Raw genomic sequence first — 16,957 nt, 5'->3', positions numbered from 1 at the left:
CCCCCTGGCCAGAGGAAGGGTGGCATGGAGCCCAGGAGCTTTCGAGGGCCCTTGTTATGATAGCAAACAATGAAACCACTCTCAGCCCCGGATTCTTTACAATTTACCTTCTCCATTCCCAGCCTGGACCTCTGAGACAGCATTCCGGGCAGACCTCAGTACCTTTGCTTGTGCACACAAACATGCATGTATACACACATATACAAGTACCCACTGCACACACACACACAAAAACACATATATACACATTCACATGCACACACATGTGAGCACATATATACATATGTGCACATACACATGCATATGAAAATATACACTCATACATATGTATACACAATGCACTCACACATGCACTTGCACACACACATACACATGCACACACACACACATGTGCGTGCACATGCATACACGCTCATACACATGTGTACACAAACACACCCACACATACACATGACCACACAAACATAAACACATGCTTGTACACACACAATCATACATACTCACCCATATACATGTACATACACAAATATACATATAGACACACGTACACACACAAACATTGATACATTACACATACACATGCACACACACTTACACACATATACACACACATGCTCACATGCATATTTGGATATTTGGCCCAGGAGCCAAACCCTTTATTCCCTTGATATTTCTGCCTAAGCTTTAGACACTTCCAGCTCTCATCTGGGAACTGTCGTTTCCACCTGAAGCTTAAACCTCCTTAATTTGATATGCTTTTCTATGCTCTGAGCAGTGTACATAGGATAAAAACACCAATCTCTACATGAAGTTCTTCTAAGAATCAACTGAGATAATGTATGTGAGCATGTTTTCTGGGGTGGAAAGGGATAAATTAACTGTAGCCGAATGTCCTGGCAGAGCCCTGGTTCATTTGGTCTTTGTGCAAGCAGAAGGGGCGAGTGTCCAGGGAGCCTACCTTGTGCATACTTGTTCTGCATTAGGGCTTTTTATAAAATACTGAGAAAATAATTTTCTCCTCTATATAGATACCAGGCTTGCTTTTCCTGCATCGCTTAGTGTTATTGTGATGGGCCAGGGCATCAGAAGAGATACAGACTCCCTGTGGTGAGAGTAGTGGGGACAGGTCCATTTTCCTCCTGTTTAGGCCAAGTGACTGACTTTCAGTAAGGGAGGAGGGGCCAGTTAGAGCCAGAGACTGAAGAAGCTGGACTTTGTCTATCTGCATCCGATAGTTCTGCTGAGTCGGGCTTCAAGTAGGAGGCATTCTTTCTCATACATCCTGGTGGCCCCCCAGACCACACACAGCCCCAGAACCATGCAGGCTCAGATGGAGCAGGTATCTCCCATCAGCTGCACAGGGGCACTGAACACGTCCCCGGGGAAACAGCTCCTGAGCATGGTTCTCAGGACCAACGAGAAGACTTTCCAGAACACGCCCATGGGGAGCACCCTGCAGCCAGGGCCCAATTACCATTACCTCTTGGGGATTATTGCTGACAGGACCTCCCCACCTATACCCACAGGTGGTGAAGCCCCAGTATTCAGTTGTAGACTGTTGCTTCTTTCATAGTGATCATCCCCAAAGGAAGGTGTACGACTTCCCAGTCTGAAGATATGGATTTGGTTCCCTCCCTAACATCTTGTGAGCTTCTTGCCTGTTATCCCCTTCATTTCTTATGATGCTAAAGGAACCCAAAAACCCAAACTCAGAACTCATGGGCTTCATCTTCAAACATTTATGAATTACCATAAGTGCTCCTAAATTAGTCCACACTCATCATGGTTCTCGTGTAGGACGTTGGGTATACATTAGAAGGAAGTGCCCCCTTGTGCCAGGAAAGTGATAAAAGTTACCAAAAAATGACCCCTTCTTTGGGCTGATAAATTAGAAAAAGAGCTTGTGGTTTGGGAATTCCCATCCCTATTTTGCATATCATAAGTTAAAATCATATTCCTTCTACAGAGAACTCACAGCCAAATTAAAAAGACAAGACAGACAAAAAATGCATCTGATTACATATGGCTTTAAAAGGTTTTGTATGTGACAAGGGCTGGGGTCATCCTGTAAGTCCTCTTGGAGGAGGTTGGAGGCTGAGAAAGTCCTGGAAGATAGGGAAAGATAAAACTAAGGGCCTGTCTTCCTGATAGTTCTCCTTTGCATCAGAGAGAAAACAGCACCACTTATAACAATTTCAGACAGGCCAAACTGTGATTGGAAAATCCCAAGATTCTGTCATCTATAGAAACCAGTTTAGAAAATACGTGAAATATTAAGCAATTTGAAATCCATGAAACTGACATCAACAGATTGACGTGGTATCTTGAACTCCTCCAGGAATGATGGTCCAATGCCATCAAAGCAGTACTAAAGAAAGAGGAACCAGAGATCAAATTGCCAACATCCACTGGATCATGGAAAAAGCAAGAGAGTTCCAGAAAAACATCTATTTCTGCTTTATTGACTATGCCAAAGCCTTTGACTGTGTGGATCACAATAAACTGTGGAAAATTCTGAAAGAGATGGGAATACCAGACCACCTGATCTGCCTCTTGAGAAATTTGTATGCAGGTGAGGAAGCAACAGTTAGAACTGGACATGGAACAACAGACTGGTTCCAAATAGGAAAAGGAGTCCGTCAAGGCTGTATACTGTCACCCTGTTTATTTAACTTATATGCAGAATACATCATGAGAAATGCTGGACTGGAAGAAACGCAAGCTGGAATCAAGATTGCTGGGAGAAATATCAATAACCTCAGATATGCAGATGACACCACCCTTATGGCAGAAAGTGAAGAGGAACTCAAAAGCCTCTTGATGAAAGTGAAAGTGGAGAGTGAAAAAGTTGGCTTAAAGCTCAACATTCAGAAAACGAAGATCATGGCATCCGGTCCCATCACTTCATGGGAAATAGTTGGGGAAACAGTGGAAACAGTATCAGACTTTATTTTTCTGGGCTCCAAAATCACTGCAGATGGTGATTGCAGCCATGAAATTAAAAGACGCTTATTCCTTGGAAGGAAAGTTATGACCAACCTACATAGTATATTGAAAAGCAGAGACATTACTTTGCCAACAAAGGTTCGTCTAGTCAAGACTATGGTTTTTCCTGTGGTCATGTATGGATGTGAGAGTTGGACTGTGAAGAAGGCTGAGCGCCGAAGAATTGATGCTTTTGAACTGTGGTGTTGGAGAAGACTCTTGAGAGTCCCTTGGACTGCAAGGAGATCCAACCAGTCCATTCTGAAGGAGATCAGCCCTGGGATTTCTTTGGAAGGAATGATGCTAAAGCTGAAACTCCAGTACTTTGGCCACCTCATGTGAAGAGTTGACTCATTGGAAAAGACTCTGATGCTGGGAGGGATTGGGGGCAGGAGGAGAAGGGGATGACAGAGGATGAGATGGCTGGATGGCATCACTGACTCGATGGACGTGAGTCTGAGTGAACTCTGGGAGTTGGTGATGGACAGGGAGGACTGGCGTGCTGCAATTCATGGGGTCGCAAAGAGTCGGACACGACTGAGCGACTGATCTGATCTGATCTGATCTGAATGTGATGTTATTGTTGTTTAGCCTCTGAGTTGTATCCAACTCTTTTGTGACCCCCATGGACTGTAGTCCTCCAGGCTCCTCTGTCCATGGGATTTCCCAGGCAAGAATACTGGAGTAGGTTGCCATTTCCTTTTCCAGGGTATTTTCTTGACCCAGAGATTGAACCTGCCACTCCTGCATTGCAAGCAAATTTATTTATTTATTTTTACCACTGAGCCACCAGGGAAGCCCACTATTGTGATAGCAATCTGAATAATTACCATTTGTGAAATACTTGCTATCTGCTAAGCAGAGGATGAGATGGTTGTATAGCATCACCAATTATATGGACCTGAATCTGAACAAACTCCAGGAGACAGTGAAGAACAGGGGAGCCTGGCATGCTGCACTCCATGAGGTCATAAAGAGTTGGACATGACTTAGCGACTGAACGGTAACAACAAAGCACTATGCGGTGTGCTATGAATGTAATAACCCATTTAATGTTCATGACACTCTACAAGCTATACATTAGATTTACAACTTTATAAATAAGTAAACAGGCTCAGAGTAAACAATGATAAGAAGAACCCTTATGTTATGTTTACAATATTCCAGGCATCATTCTCTCTCTCTCTCTCTCTCTCTCTCTCTCTCTCTATATATATATATATATATATATATATATAAAATCTCCTCATGGTATATACTGGAAAAGACCTTGATGCCAGGAAAGATTGAAGGTAGGAGGAGAAGGGGGTGACAGAGGATGAGATGGTTGAATGGCATCACTGACTCAGTGGATATGAATTTGAGCAAACTCCAGAAGATAATGAAGGAAGGCAATGGCAACCCACTCCAGTACTCTTGCCTGGAAAATCCCACGGATGGAGGAGCCTGGTGCGCTGCAGTCCATGGGGTTGCTAAGAGTCGGACACGACTGAGTGACTTCTCGTTCACTTTTCACGCATTGGAGAAGGAAATGGCAACCCACTCTAGTGTTCTTGCCTGGAGAGTCTCAGGGACGGAGGAGCCTGGTGGGCTGCCATCTGTGGGGTTGCATAGAGTTGGACACGACTGAAGTGACTTAGCAGTAGCAGCAGTGAAGGACAGAGAAGTCTGGCATGCTGCAGTCCATGGGGTGGCAAAGAGTCAGACACGATTTAGTGACTGAACAATAACAACAATCCTTATAGTGACTTACTTAATCTTTACTTGATCCTCAGAGAAACTGTTTGAAGTAGTTGTACTATTTTTTCCAGATCTTATTGATGAGGAAACCCAGAGGTTAAGTTGCCTAAGATTTTTTTTAAACGTTCAGGAACCCATGGTTGGCAAATGAGAATCAGCATTCAAGCCCAGGCTGATGGGTCTGCTAAGCCCAGCTTTGCCTGCCCTAATGTAGGGCAGCCCAGCTCCAAGTTTTCCACGGAAGGAGTCCTAACAGCAGAGGCATGAACACACTCCATTCCCAGGGTCCTGGGAATATTGCCTAAGGTAGCTAGCTGTCAGTGTGAAATTTTCTTTGAAGCCATGTGTTTTTTCTTAGAAATTTTGGGTGAATTTTGCTTTCTACTCCATAATGCATATTTTAACATAAAAAAGTAATGTTTTGATTTTTGCTATTCTCAAAACTTTGAGGAAAGAGAATGCCCCAGGAAGCTATATTATGCTGAACTCCTGGTTTTGCTGAGGTTCCCCAGGTGGCGCTAGTGGTAAAGAACCCTCTTATCAATGCAGGAAACATTAGAAACATCAGTTTGATCCCCAGGTCTGGAAGATCCCCTGGAGGAGGGCATGGCAACTCACTCCAGTATTCTTGCCTGGGGAATTCCTTGGACAGAGAAACCTGGTGGGCTACAGTCCATGGGGTTGCAAAGAGTCACAAAGGATTGGGCACACATGATTTTGCTGACTTCCTGGCCCACTTTTGGTGCTCCTGGGTTTACACCTGCCCCAGTACAAGAGGAATAGTTGAAATGGAAGGAGTGTGGCTTTCAAGACCAGAGAGATCAGATCTCAGATCCTGTCTCCATCTTGCCCACAAGTGCTGTGACCTATTGCTCCCTGGCTCTGAGCAAATCTCTGTGTAAATCAGAGATGACATAACAGCTGCCTGTCTGAATGCCATTACAGGACTGATGTGAAGCCTCAGCCACTTGGTAAGAGCTCCGTAAGTGGCACCATCTCACTTGACGACTTAGGGTTTGCCACGCCTTTGTCACCCAGCATGGGGGAAGGGTGCCACTTTGTTGAGCAGGTCGCCTCTATGCTCCTTCACTGCTTGCTTCTGGTTTTGGTGGTGGGAGAGATGCTGGTTTTTGTTTTTCCTGGGGAGGAGCTCTGTATGTAATGTCTGTTCCCCACAAGCCTACCCCACCCATGGGGCTTATGTGGGAACTGGACACTTTCCTCTCTTTCATCCACATTTAAATCATCTGCTGGCTGAGAAAAGAAGTTGTTTTCTATTGACTGGTGATTCTGCTCAGAAGAAAGGCAAGCTTGAAATGTAAGGATAATATACATATTGCCTGTGTGTGTGCATGCTAAGTCACTTCAGTCGTGTCTGACTCTTTGTGACCCCATGGGCTGTAGACCCCAGGCTGCTCTGTCCATGGGATTCTCCAGGCAAGAATACTGGAGTGGTTGCCATGCCCTCCTCCAGGGGATCTTCCCACCCAAAGACTGAACCCATGTTTTTTACATCTCCTGCATCGACAGGTAGATTCTTTACCTCTAGCACCACCTGGGAAGCAATATACATACTGTGTTTATATTATTGGGTTGGCTGAAGAAAGTTTTTAGCCAACCCAATATATTCAAACCTCTCCTTTGAACACTTTCTAAGACTTTCTAAATCTCTAACCAAAGCTTAAGCAGAGAGGAGTCTTACCAGGTTGGTTGGGCCCCTGGAGGGTCATAAAGAGCTCTTTTATCCTTTGGATAACTTGATGTTTGCAGGAAAGTCAATTTGCTGAACCATAATCTTCTCTTTTGTAAAATAAAGCTAGCATGTTAGATACGATTATTTAAAATGCTTTATCACGCTGATTAGAATGACTTTTGTAAAAATTTAAAAAACAATGTGCTGGCAAGGATGCAGAAAAATTGGAAAGCTTTTGTACCATTGGTGGGAATGTAAATGGTGCAGCTACTGTGAAAAGCAGTATGGCAGTTCCTTGAAAAGTTAAACACACATTTACAGTGTGACACCACAATTCCCTGTCTAGGTATGTGCCAAAAGATTGAGGCAGGGATTCAAACAGATGCTCATACATCATTGTTCATAGCAGCATTATTGACAATCAAAGGGTAGACTCTGTAAAGTGCTTCTGAGATATTCAGACTGTGTTAATATCAATAGCAGTGTGACTATGGAAATCCGAAGACTAGGAACATGTACCTCTCTTACAATGAATGTCACTGCCATATACGATCCCTGAGAAAGCCCTCCATGTTGTAATACATAGACTTTCAAGTATTCTTGCCTCCTTCTTTCAATGCCTTTGCTCAATCACCACTACCATTGAGCCAGGCCAGCAAAGGTTCATGGAGTAGGGAATAGCAGGGTTTTGTGGAGATGATGACAGGGATGGGATTGGAGGGGGTATAGACCAATGTCCTACAAAAGAGTTGGAGACAGTAGGCCTTCCTGCAGGACTTTCCAGGCTTCTGGGAGGAAGAGAGAAGAAAAGGTACATGGCAAGACTGCAAGTAGATCTAACCAGTCAATCCTAAAGGAAATCACTCCTGAATATTTATTAGAAGGACTGTTGTTGAAGCTGAAGATCCAATACTTTGGCCACCTGGTACAAGAACCAACTCATTGAAAAAGACCTTGATGCTGGGAAAGATTGAAGCCAAAAGGAGAAGGGGTCCACAGAGGATGAGATGTTTAGATAGTATCACTGAGTCAATGGACATGAATCTGAGCAAACTCCAGGAGATAGTGGAAGACAGGGAAGCCTGGTGTGCTGCAGTCCATTGGACCACAAAGAGTCAGGACTTGGTGACTTGGTGACTTGGTGACTGTACAACAACAGGGTTGTGAGGTCAGCATGAGGCAGTGGAGGGACCTGGAGGCCTGTCCTTCCCAGGTCCCCAGCAAAATCTGGAGGCAGCAGGGTCCCATGAGGGTCCCGTAAGCCACCCAGAGATTGTCAGCCAGACTCCCCTCAGGGACCGGCTGTCCTCTCCCCAGGAGTCCTGCATGGACAGCCATCCTGAGCAGCTGGAGCTTCCTCTAATGGCCACTCAGGGGAGTGGCCATGGTCTCAGTTTGGCCTTAGAGTCTGCTCATTCCCTGAATGAGTCCTTCTGTGTGGGTATCTTCCCCCTGCTTCATGATACTGCAGGACACACTATCAACCCCAGTCAATGGTCAGAGGGAGAAGGACTTCAAAGTGAGTGAGGTGGTGCCTAAATCAAGCCTGCTGGAGACCCTTTGAGGGAGAAAATGGTCGAGGACCTCCCAGGATAATAATAATGATAACAATGGCATTAGTAATAATAACAAAAGCCAGCTAAGAGTGGTGGAGAGAATTAAAAACTTACATGCAGAAGGGTCTTGGCACAGAACAGTTTTTCAGTGTTCAGTTTCATGTTAATTTCCTTCTCCTTCTCTCCCTCTGGAAGGGCACATGCAAGATCAAACATCCCCCTTCCTAGTCACCCAGATTGCTCCCTTCTCTCCCCTCCTCCTCCCTTGCTTTCCTCTCTGTCCCTCTTGTCTGTTATCCTCTTCTGCTTTTCCTCCCATCCCACGCATGCAGTTTGCAGAGCTCAGCTGTACCTGCCTGCTCTTCCTCACCAGATTCCAAGTGCTGTGGGCCCAACCCTGACTCACACCCAAGCGCTCACATTCAAGTAGACCCACTCCTGTTGCTACAGGTGGGAGAGTGGAGTTCTTCATTATCCCCTTCATCTTCGCGACTTTTCTCTTTGTTATTAGAGAGAGACTTCTATGTGGAGGAAGAAAAATCACAAGAGGAAAAAAAAAAAATCCGGACCCTCAGAAACATGTTTTCCTTGCTCTGCCAGCCCTCACACATTTCCATTTGGATTGATTGCCTACTACAGCCTGTGAGCTTTTGAACGTCAGATTTCAAAACGGCAACTTGAAAGAGTGAACATGAAATGAGCGGCGCGATTCTGCCCTCCATGCTGGGGGACATGTGTTCTTGAAGCGCGGGAGCAGCGGGGGGAGTCTTGTCTCTCCCGCCTACATTATCTCCTGAGGCTTTCTGACGCCAGCCCTTCCTGGGGCGCTGACAAGGCGGGGATTTAGAGAGCGTTTGCTACAGGCTGAGCTGAACCTTGTACGAGGCATCGCGCGGTACCTGCAAGTAACGGATTTGGATTTAGGCTGAAACAGACGGTGCGCTCTCCCCAAGATTCAGGAAGGATGTACATATGGGACCAAAACAAAGTGCAATGCAATTTAAAAACAAAGAACAGAATGAATCATATCCAGGTGCTAACAGAATAGAGATAATGATGGTTACCACGGTGTTGCCTTCAGGTGAGAGTCAGGGACAATGCAGTAACAAGTAGGAAGGCTTCCAGGCAGGAAAATGTACCTAATTTTTTTTTTTAACATTTTTTTTTTAATTTTAATTCTTTTTTTACAGTGGGTCCTTTTTGGTTATCTATTTTAAATGTAGCAGTGTGTACTTGTCAATGTTAAACTCCCATTCTATCCCTTCCCCTTCCCATCCCCCAGGATAACGTAAGTTCGCCAATCAGAATGGCCATCATCCAAAAAATACCTGAAATTTAATACAGAGACATCTGAACTCAATCTCTTCCACTGAAACTTGCTCTCTATTCTGTAACCATCCCTGTCTCTTAAAGGCAATAACTATGTATTTAGTCACCTAGCTAGAAAGCTGACTTCTCTTCTATCTCCTGCCGCAAGACTATTAGTCATCACCATATCCTATTGATTCTCTCTCTTAAAAAACTCTAAATGTAGATCCCTCTGTCTCAGTCTCTTACAAGAAAGACTATATCATGTTCATCTTCATCTATTTAGGACCTGACTCAGTGCCTAGTGCAGAACAGAGGCTTCATGAAGAAGGAGTAGTGAATGACAGGAAGCAGAGTGAGAAAAAAGTGAATGTGAGGATTTGACCTGAAATCTGAGAGCATCAGGATGAGAGAAGATCTTGGACATTTTCAAGTCCAACACTTTCATTCTGCTGGATGCCGCATTTGGAGGTAAGAAATGGGGGAATTGCCTGCCCAGATTTACACAGGTAGAATTAACTCTAACAGGTGGCTTAATAGTACAGACTTGAAATCAAGAGGAACCAAAGTGGGCAATGGAAATGAAAATGAAAACCACAATGTTGAACTGGTTAAGTGAGTAGGGATTTGAAAGGATACATGAGAAAATGAAGCAAAGGATGGGGAGAAAATGCAGAACCAGATCTGGTCCTAGTGAAGGAGCCAAAGTGCTAAAGCTGGAAGACTCTTATAGAACCAGGCAGTAAGTCCTACCTGGACCCAGGAGGCAAGAGGCAGCAGGACATGTAGTAAATGGGGTTGGAGAGATAGATAGATTTAGTGAGAGAAAAACTAGATTCCACACCAGTTTTTGAGATGAGTCCTCCTGTAGGAGTCTTTCTGGATGGTCCAGTCTTTACCTTTTACATCTGAGTCCAATTCAATCTTCAGATGGTTACGCTACATGATTGGCCTTGGAATGACCCTGATAGCAGCCTAGAGATGGGAGGAGCTTAGTGTCAGAGATAAGGAGTCTTATCTAGTAGGGTCTGAAGAACTAGAATGCGGAGTTGAGAAAGTGAGACTGGATTGTTCTGGGAGACATGGGATGTTGGGTTGAATAATTTAGATCAGTTGCTATGAAGAACAGAGTATTGTAATAGTCTCTCAACTTGGAGAATGGCTGCTTTCAACTCAGATCCTTTTTCTCTAGCATCATGCCTGGGCACTCTATTTAAATTGCTATTCCCTTTGCCTGAAATGCTCTTCCCCTAGATGTTCTGTGGTTTGCTCTCTTACCTTCTCACATCCTTGCTCAAAAATCATGTTATGAGCAAAGCCTGGCTTTACTGTTCTTTTTAAATTTGCCACACCCTCCATGCCTTCTCTATCTGTGTGCATCAAGGTTGCTCTCATCCTTTTTTTTTTTTTTTTGCTCTCATCCATTTTAAAGCTGAGTATCAAAACGGGTCATGGAAATGGAGACCACAGTATTAAATTGGTTAAGCAAGTCGAGATTAAAAAGAAGGATACATGAGAAATGATGCAATCATTGGGGATGGGAAGAAAATGCAGAACCAGATGTAGTCCTAATTGAGGAGCCAGAAAGGTAATGCTACTGTTTTATTTGTTCATTTCTATCACTACCCATTAGAGTGGAAGCTCTGTGAGGGTAGATGTTGATGTCTGTTTTGCTCACACCTGTATTTCCAGTGCCTACAATTTACTTGGCACATCTGGGATGCTCAAAAAGCATGTGTAGAATAAAAATAGAGCCATACACATGGGAATTGTTGGGATGGTGAGACAGCTTACAACGTTCTCCTGACCTGCTCTATAATGGGAGGGCTGGAGGAGAATCTAGGATGCAATTGTGAGATTGCTGCTGTGTTCACCTAGACAATACCTACTTCATCTTGATTTCACCATCTTCCATCCGGGCTCTACCCCAACCTTTAGAGCTGGCTCCTTCCCTATCTAATGTCCTATATTGGTCCCAACTTCGCAGAAATTGGCACTAGAGTGTTCTCCACCACAAGCTATACCTCCTCAGACCCTCAGCCTCTGTTAAACTAGTGGGTAAGGCTTCCCTGGTGGCTCAGATGGTAAAGAATCTGTTTGCAATGCAGGAGCCCAGGTTCAATCCCCAGGTCGGGAAGATCCCCTGAAGAAAGGAATGGCAACTCACTCCAGTATTCTTGCCTGGATAATTTTGTGGACAGAGGAGACTGGCAGGCTACAGTCCATGGAGTCACAGAGTTGGACATGACTGAGTAGCTAACACTTTAACTTTCAAGGCACCAAATGTGAAGAGAGATTCTACTCTTTCCCTGCCTTTTCTGTAAATGATCTTCTTTTGGTAAGTTATCCTCTTTTTCCTGATGTAGAGTGGTTCTTTGGGCTTCCCCAGTGGCTAAGTGGTAAAGAATCCACCTGCCAAAGAAGGAGACTTGGCTTTGATCCCTGGGTCAGTAAGATCCCCTGGGGGAGGAAATGGCAACCCACTCTAGTATTCTTGCTGAAATAATCCCATGGATAGAGGAGCCTGGCAACCTATAGCCCATGGGGTTACAAAGAGTCAGAAATGACTGAGAACACACACACCAAGAGATTCTGGCCAGGCGAGGGTTTGCTGTAAACAGCTGAAAAGCAGAGAGCATCCTGCCCACTTTGTATCCTGCTATGTCTTACAGATAGGATCCCCCATGTGCTCACTTAATAAATACATATGTGTCCACACAAAGAAAAAGAGGCAGACATGACTTGAGCAAAAGGGATGTTTGAAAGGAAGTTTGTCTTTCTACCATGTACCAGATGATACTTGGTACGTGGTACCGTCTACATGGTACTTGCTTCCTCACCTGAACCCTGAAAAAATGAATCAGACTCTCCCTTTCTAGAAAATTTTTGTCAAGCTTTGGGTGATATGTATCCAACACATCATTGGTGATCAAAGGTTGGTGATGTGCCAACCTTTCAGGTAGAAATTAGGATAGAGATTTCCTGGCTCTGGTCTTTTCTCTATTTTCTTTAGACCACTGTATTTTTTTCTTCCTCATAGATGCTCTTACGCTCCTGGAAATGTTTGATTATTCCTGAGAGTGCCAGAAGTGAAACCCAGCCTACAGAAGTTCCCTTCACATAAAGCCTCTATCCAAACACACACATCAGTCCTGAAGCCATCTTTTCTCTCCCTGCCTCGCCTGTTTGTGAGGACCTCTGCTCTTTCTCTGGCTACATTATCATTGGTTATTCACTGCAGGTCACTCCTTGAATTCCTCTATCAATTTAACAAGCACTCATTGAATACCTCCAGTGTGCTGAGTGCTGGAGATATAAAGATCAGTTAGCCTTGACCTCTACCCTCTGATGATCTGGTGGGAAAGTAGACGTGGGGTCAGACATTCATAAACGACTCTACTGAGTGCTCTTCACAGGCAGGAAGAAGCACTTTGAAAGCATACAATGGTGGGATGACCATCTGCCTGGTGGTCCAGAAAGTGTCACAAAGCAGGTGACTTTTAAGAAGGGTCTCCAACAATCAAAGTTTCCTTTCTGTTTGACTACTGAGCCTGCTTCAGTCCTGAGAATTTCTAAATGTATTTCACAACCCCTAGAAGGGGTTCCAGTAGGCTCTCCCATGATTCTGTCTCTTTCTGTCAATTTCAGAGACTTAGAAAGTCTCAGCTCTTCTTTTACCTCATTTCTTCCTGTGATACTTCACTCCTCTCTGGATAGACTTAGCCGGGCATTCACAAGCCTATTCATTTTCTCCTGAATCTCTGGAGAATTCAGGCTTCTCACTGGGTGGGTATGTGGCCATCTCCTCTACACCTCACCTTCATTGGTTACCTTCTCTCTGAAGAGGTGAGCTTCAGAGTATATATAGATGTGTTTCACCATTTACAGATGGACTAGATACTACTTTCAAGAGTTTAATACCCCCTCCCCCAGTCTTCTGGTACATTCAGAAACTCAGGACTCTGATTGCTATTCCTCCTCAATGGAACACACTGCTCCCTGTTCCCTGGAGTGTTAGGGTAGACATGATTCCTGCCTCTTACTTATCTCAACTTACTTATCCTCTTACTTATCCCTGGACAGCAGTCTTTGGTAGTTGGAGAGAATGGGATAACTTCCTCAGTGTACTCTAGAATGATCATTTTAAAAAACTTTAAAATACACGTGTTCGGGTTGGGGAACACGTGTATACCTGTGGCAGATTCATGTTTATGTATGGCAAAACCAATACAATATTGTAAAGTAATTAACCTCCAATTAAAATAAATAAATTTATATTAAAAAATAATAAAAATAAAAAACTTTTTAATATTTGTATTGGGGTATAGCCAATTAACAATTTTGTGATAATTTCAGGTGAACAGCAAAGGGACTCAGCCATGTAAATACATGTAATCCATTCCCTGCCAAACTCCCCTTCCATCCAGGATGGCCACATAATGTTGAGGAAATATTGTATATTCCCTATATAATAGGTCCTTATTGGTTACCCATTTTAAATACAGCAGTGTATGCATGTCCATCCCTAACTCCCCAACTATCCCTTTCCCCTAGCCTTCCCTGTAGCAGCCATAATTTCATCCTTTAAGTCTATGAGTCTGTTGCTGTTTTGTAAGTAAGTTCATGTGTATGGAATGATCATTTTTGATGGAGGAAGCAGAGTGGTGTGAGAATCATCTAGGTTAGGCTCCTGCAGGAGGCCTTCTTGTCAAAGAATGGACTCTCCAATGTGTTCATCTGAGCCTTCAGGAAGCTCCCCTGGAAGAAGAGTAGTCATCATGCCATAGCCTCCTCTCCCAGCCAGTGGGGAAGGGCACATCCTAGAGGAGAGAGCTGATAAAGTGAGTCTTGGCAGCATAAAAGCAAGGTTACTAGGGAATTGAAATAGGACCCACTAGAATGGAGCCCAACTAGAATTTATATAGTTGAGTGTGATGGTTTAGTTCATGAAGAACTCCTTGGAGCTTGGATGAGAAGTCTTTAAGTCCCAGCTGCTCCTTGCCTTGGGCAGGTGGAGCCCACCAAAGGCATTGCCTGTACTCTTTCCAGAATATCCAAATGTTCAAGGATCCAGGCAAAGATGCAGGTGGTTGATGGAAGGGTGCTGGATGCTGGTTACCTGTTCCTCTAGCAGAACTCCCCCTGGTCAGCAGTGTGGTGGCCCATAAACTGCAGCGACACACAGCTCAGAATCTCAGCGTATACATGAAGAGGGTCTAGTTCAGCTCTCTGTGCTTGTGCTGCTGCTGCTGCTGAGTTGGTTTAGTCATATCCAACTTTTTTTGACCCTATGGACTGTAGCCCGTCAGGCTCCTCTGTCCATGGGATTCTCCAGGAAAGTATACTGGAGTGGGTTGCCATTTTCTCCTCTAGGGGATCATCCCTGCCCCAGGGATCAAAACCATGTCTCTTACATCTCTTGCATTGGCAGGTGGGTTCTTTACCACTAGCGCCACCTGGGAAGCCCCAGCTTATCTCTCTATGCAATGCTAAGTCAGAGAGTTTGGGAGTAAGACTGGATTATATTGGTGGAAGGAGAAAGGAAGTGCTATAATTCTATGAGGATTCATGGACCCTGATGCATGAGGTTGGCCTGCTCTAAAGTCCCAGGGCAATGGGAGATGTTTGGTCCTTGTAGAGAACAGCTCAGGGCTGTACTCTGCTATGAAATTACTACAGAGAGGAAGTTAAGAGCTGGACTATTAAAAGCAAAGAGAATCCTACATCTGGTGGAACAAAAACAGATCTGGGAGTCAGGAGATGTGAAACCCAGCCCTGGTCCGACCCGAAGGGCCCTGTGGCTCTGAGCATGCTCTTTTGTGCCTCTGAGTCTGGTTTTCTCTTTCACTGAGGATGAAGACTACTGTTCTATCCAAGTCACGGAGGGTTACCTAGATGAAATGGAATGAACCAGACAAATCAGCTCCGTGTGGGGAGATCTAATTGCTGATTTCTCAGGAATTTGGCAGAAGCACCTAGACTCATGCCACTCAAAGGGAATAGATACAGTATATGTACAATAGTATATGTACAACATATAGTATACATACAACAGAATATGACAAAAGCCCATATAGTCAAAGCTATGTGTGTTCTAGTAGTCATGTACGGATGTGAGAGTTGAACCATAAAGAAGGCTGAGTGCTGAAGAATTGATGCTTTTGAACTGTGGTGCTGGAGAAGACTCTTGAGAGTCCCTTGAACAGCAAAGAGATCCAACCAGTCAATCCTAAAGGAAACAAACCCTGAATATTCATTGGAAGGACTGATGCTGAAGTTAAAGCTCCAATACTTTGGTCACCTGATGCAAAAAGCCAACTCATTGGAAAAGACCTTGATGCTGGGAAAGATTGAGGGCAGGAGGTGAAGGGGTGACAGAGAATGAGATGGTTGGATGGCATCACCGACTCAATGGACATGAGTTGGAGCAAATTCCAAGAGATAGTGAAGGACAGGGAAGCCTAGACTGCTGCAGTCCACGTGGTCACAAAGCATTGGACCTAATTTTGAGACTGAACAACAACAACAAAGTCATTCTGCTGTACATCTGAAACTAATACAACATTGTAAATCAACTATACTCCAATATTAAATATAATTTAAAAACATAAATATAACATAACCTACAAATGTAGCCACAGCCTATGTCCCTTGAAATTTTCAAGTAGCTACATTTTTAAAAAGTCAAAAGATACAAGTGAAATTAATTTTAATAATACATAGTATTTGATACAAAATATCTAAAATATCAGTTCAATGTATAATCAATACAGAAATGATTGATATATTTCATATCTTTTTTTTCCCATGTGACTACTGTGTTGGATGGGCTTCCCAGGTGGTTGTAGTGATAAAGAACTCACCTGCCAATGCAGGAAACATAAGAGATTCAGATTCAAACCCTGGGTCAGGAAGATCCCCTGGAGGAGAGCATGGCAACCCACTCCAGTATTCTTGCCTGGAGAATCCCATGGACAGGGGAGCCTGGTGGGCTGCAGTCCATAGGGTCACACAGAATCGGACACAACTAAAGTGACTAAGCAGCAGCAGCAGCAGCACATAGGTTTGGTTACTATGCAGCATGTGGAATCCTCCTGGACCAGAGATCAAACCAGTGTCTGCTGCATTGGCAGACAGATTCTTAACCACTGGATCACCAGGGAAGTCCTGCATGATGTTTTTTGTGTTTTGTTTGTATGTTTGTTTTTCTCTTCCTAGCCAAATGTATACAGATCTACTGTGGCCCTACTTTCTGATTAAGGCCTGGACTGTACAGTCTTGTATGGTTGGGCACAGTGGGCTGCTCTGCCTCTCCCACTTTGTGCTTCCTTCTCTCCCTGTGCAGGATAGAGCTAAGCCAGTTCATTCTTGACCCACACTGGCTCCAAGGAAGAGTGCAGAAATGAATGGAAATTAACATGTGTGAAAAAGTCTTGAAGCTTCAATGCCAAGTGTTTAATTATTCATGTGGTTTCTCATATCCACACACTACCTGGAGGAAGTCTCTGACACAGGACTTCTGAGGGCCTGTGGAACTGACCTGACAAATAATTTTCTGTGCTCTCATTTCATATGCACCTGCTCTATGGAGAGAGACATCCAAGGTGTAAACAGGGCAGGGCTGTATCTGCATGAAGTTGTACTGATTCCACCCCCAGCATCTCAGGAACCTTGA

This window comes from Bubalus bubalis, chromosome 3 (genome assembly GCF_019923935.1).
Source record: "Bubalus bubalis isolate 160015118507 breed Murrah chromosome 3, NDDB_SH_1, whole genome shotgun sequence".
Lineage (NCBI taxonomy): Eukaryota > Metazoa > Chordata > Mammalia > Artiodactyla > Bovidae > Bubalus > Bubalus bubalis.
This window is presented reverse-complemented; position numbering follows the sequence as displayed.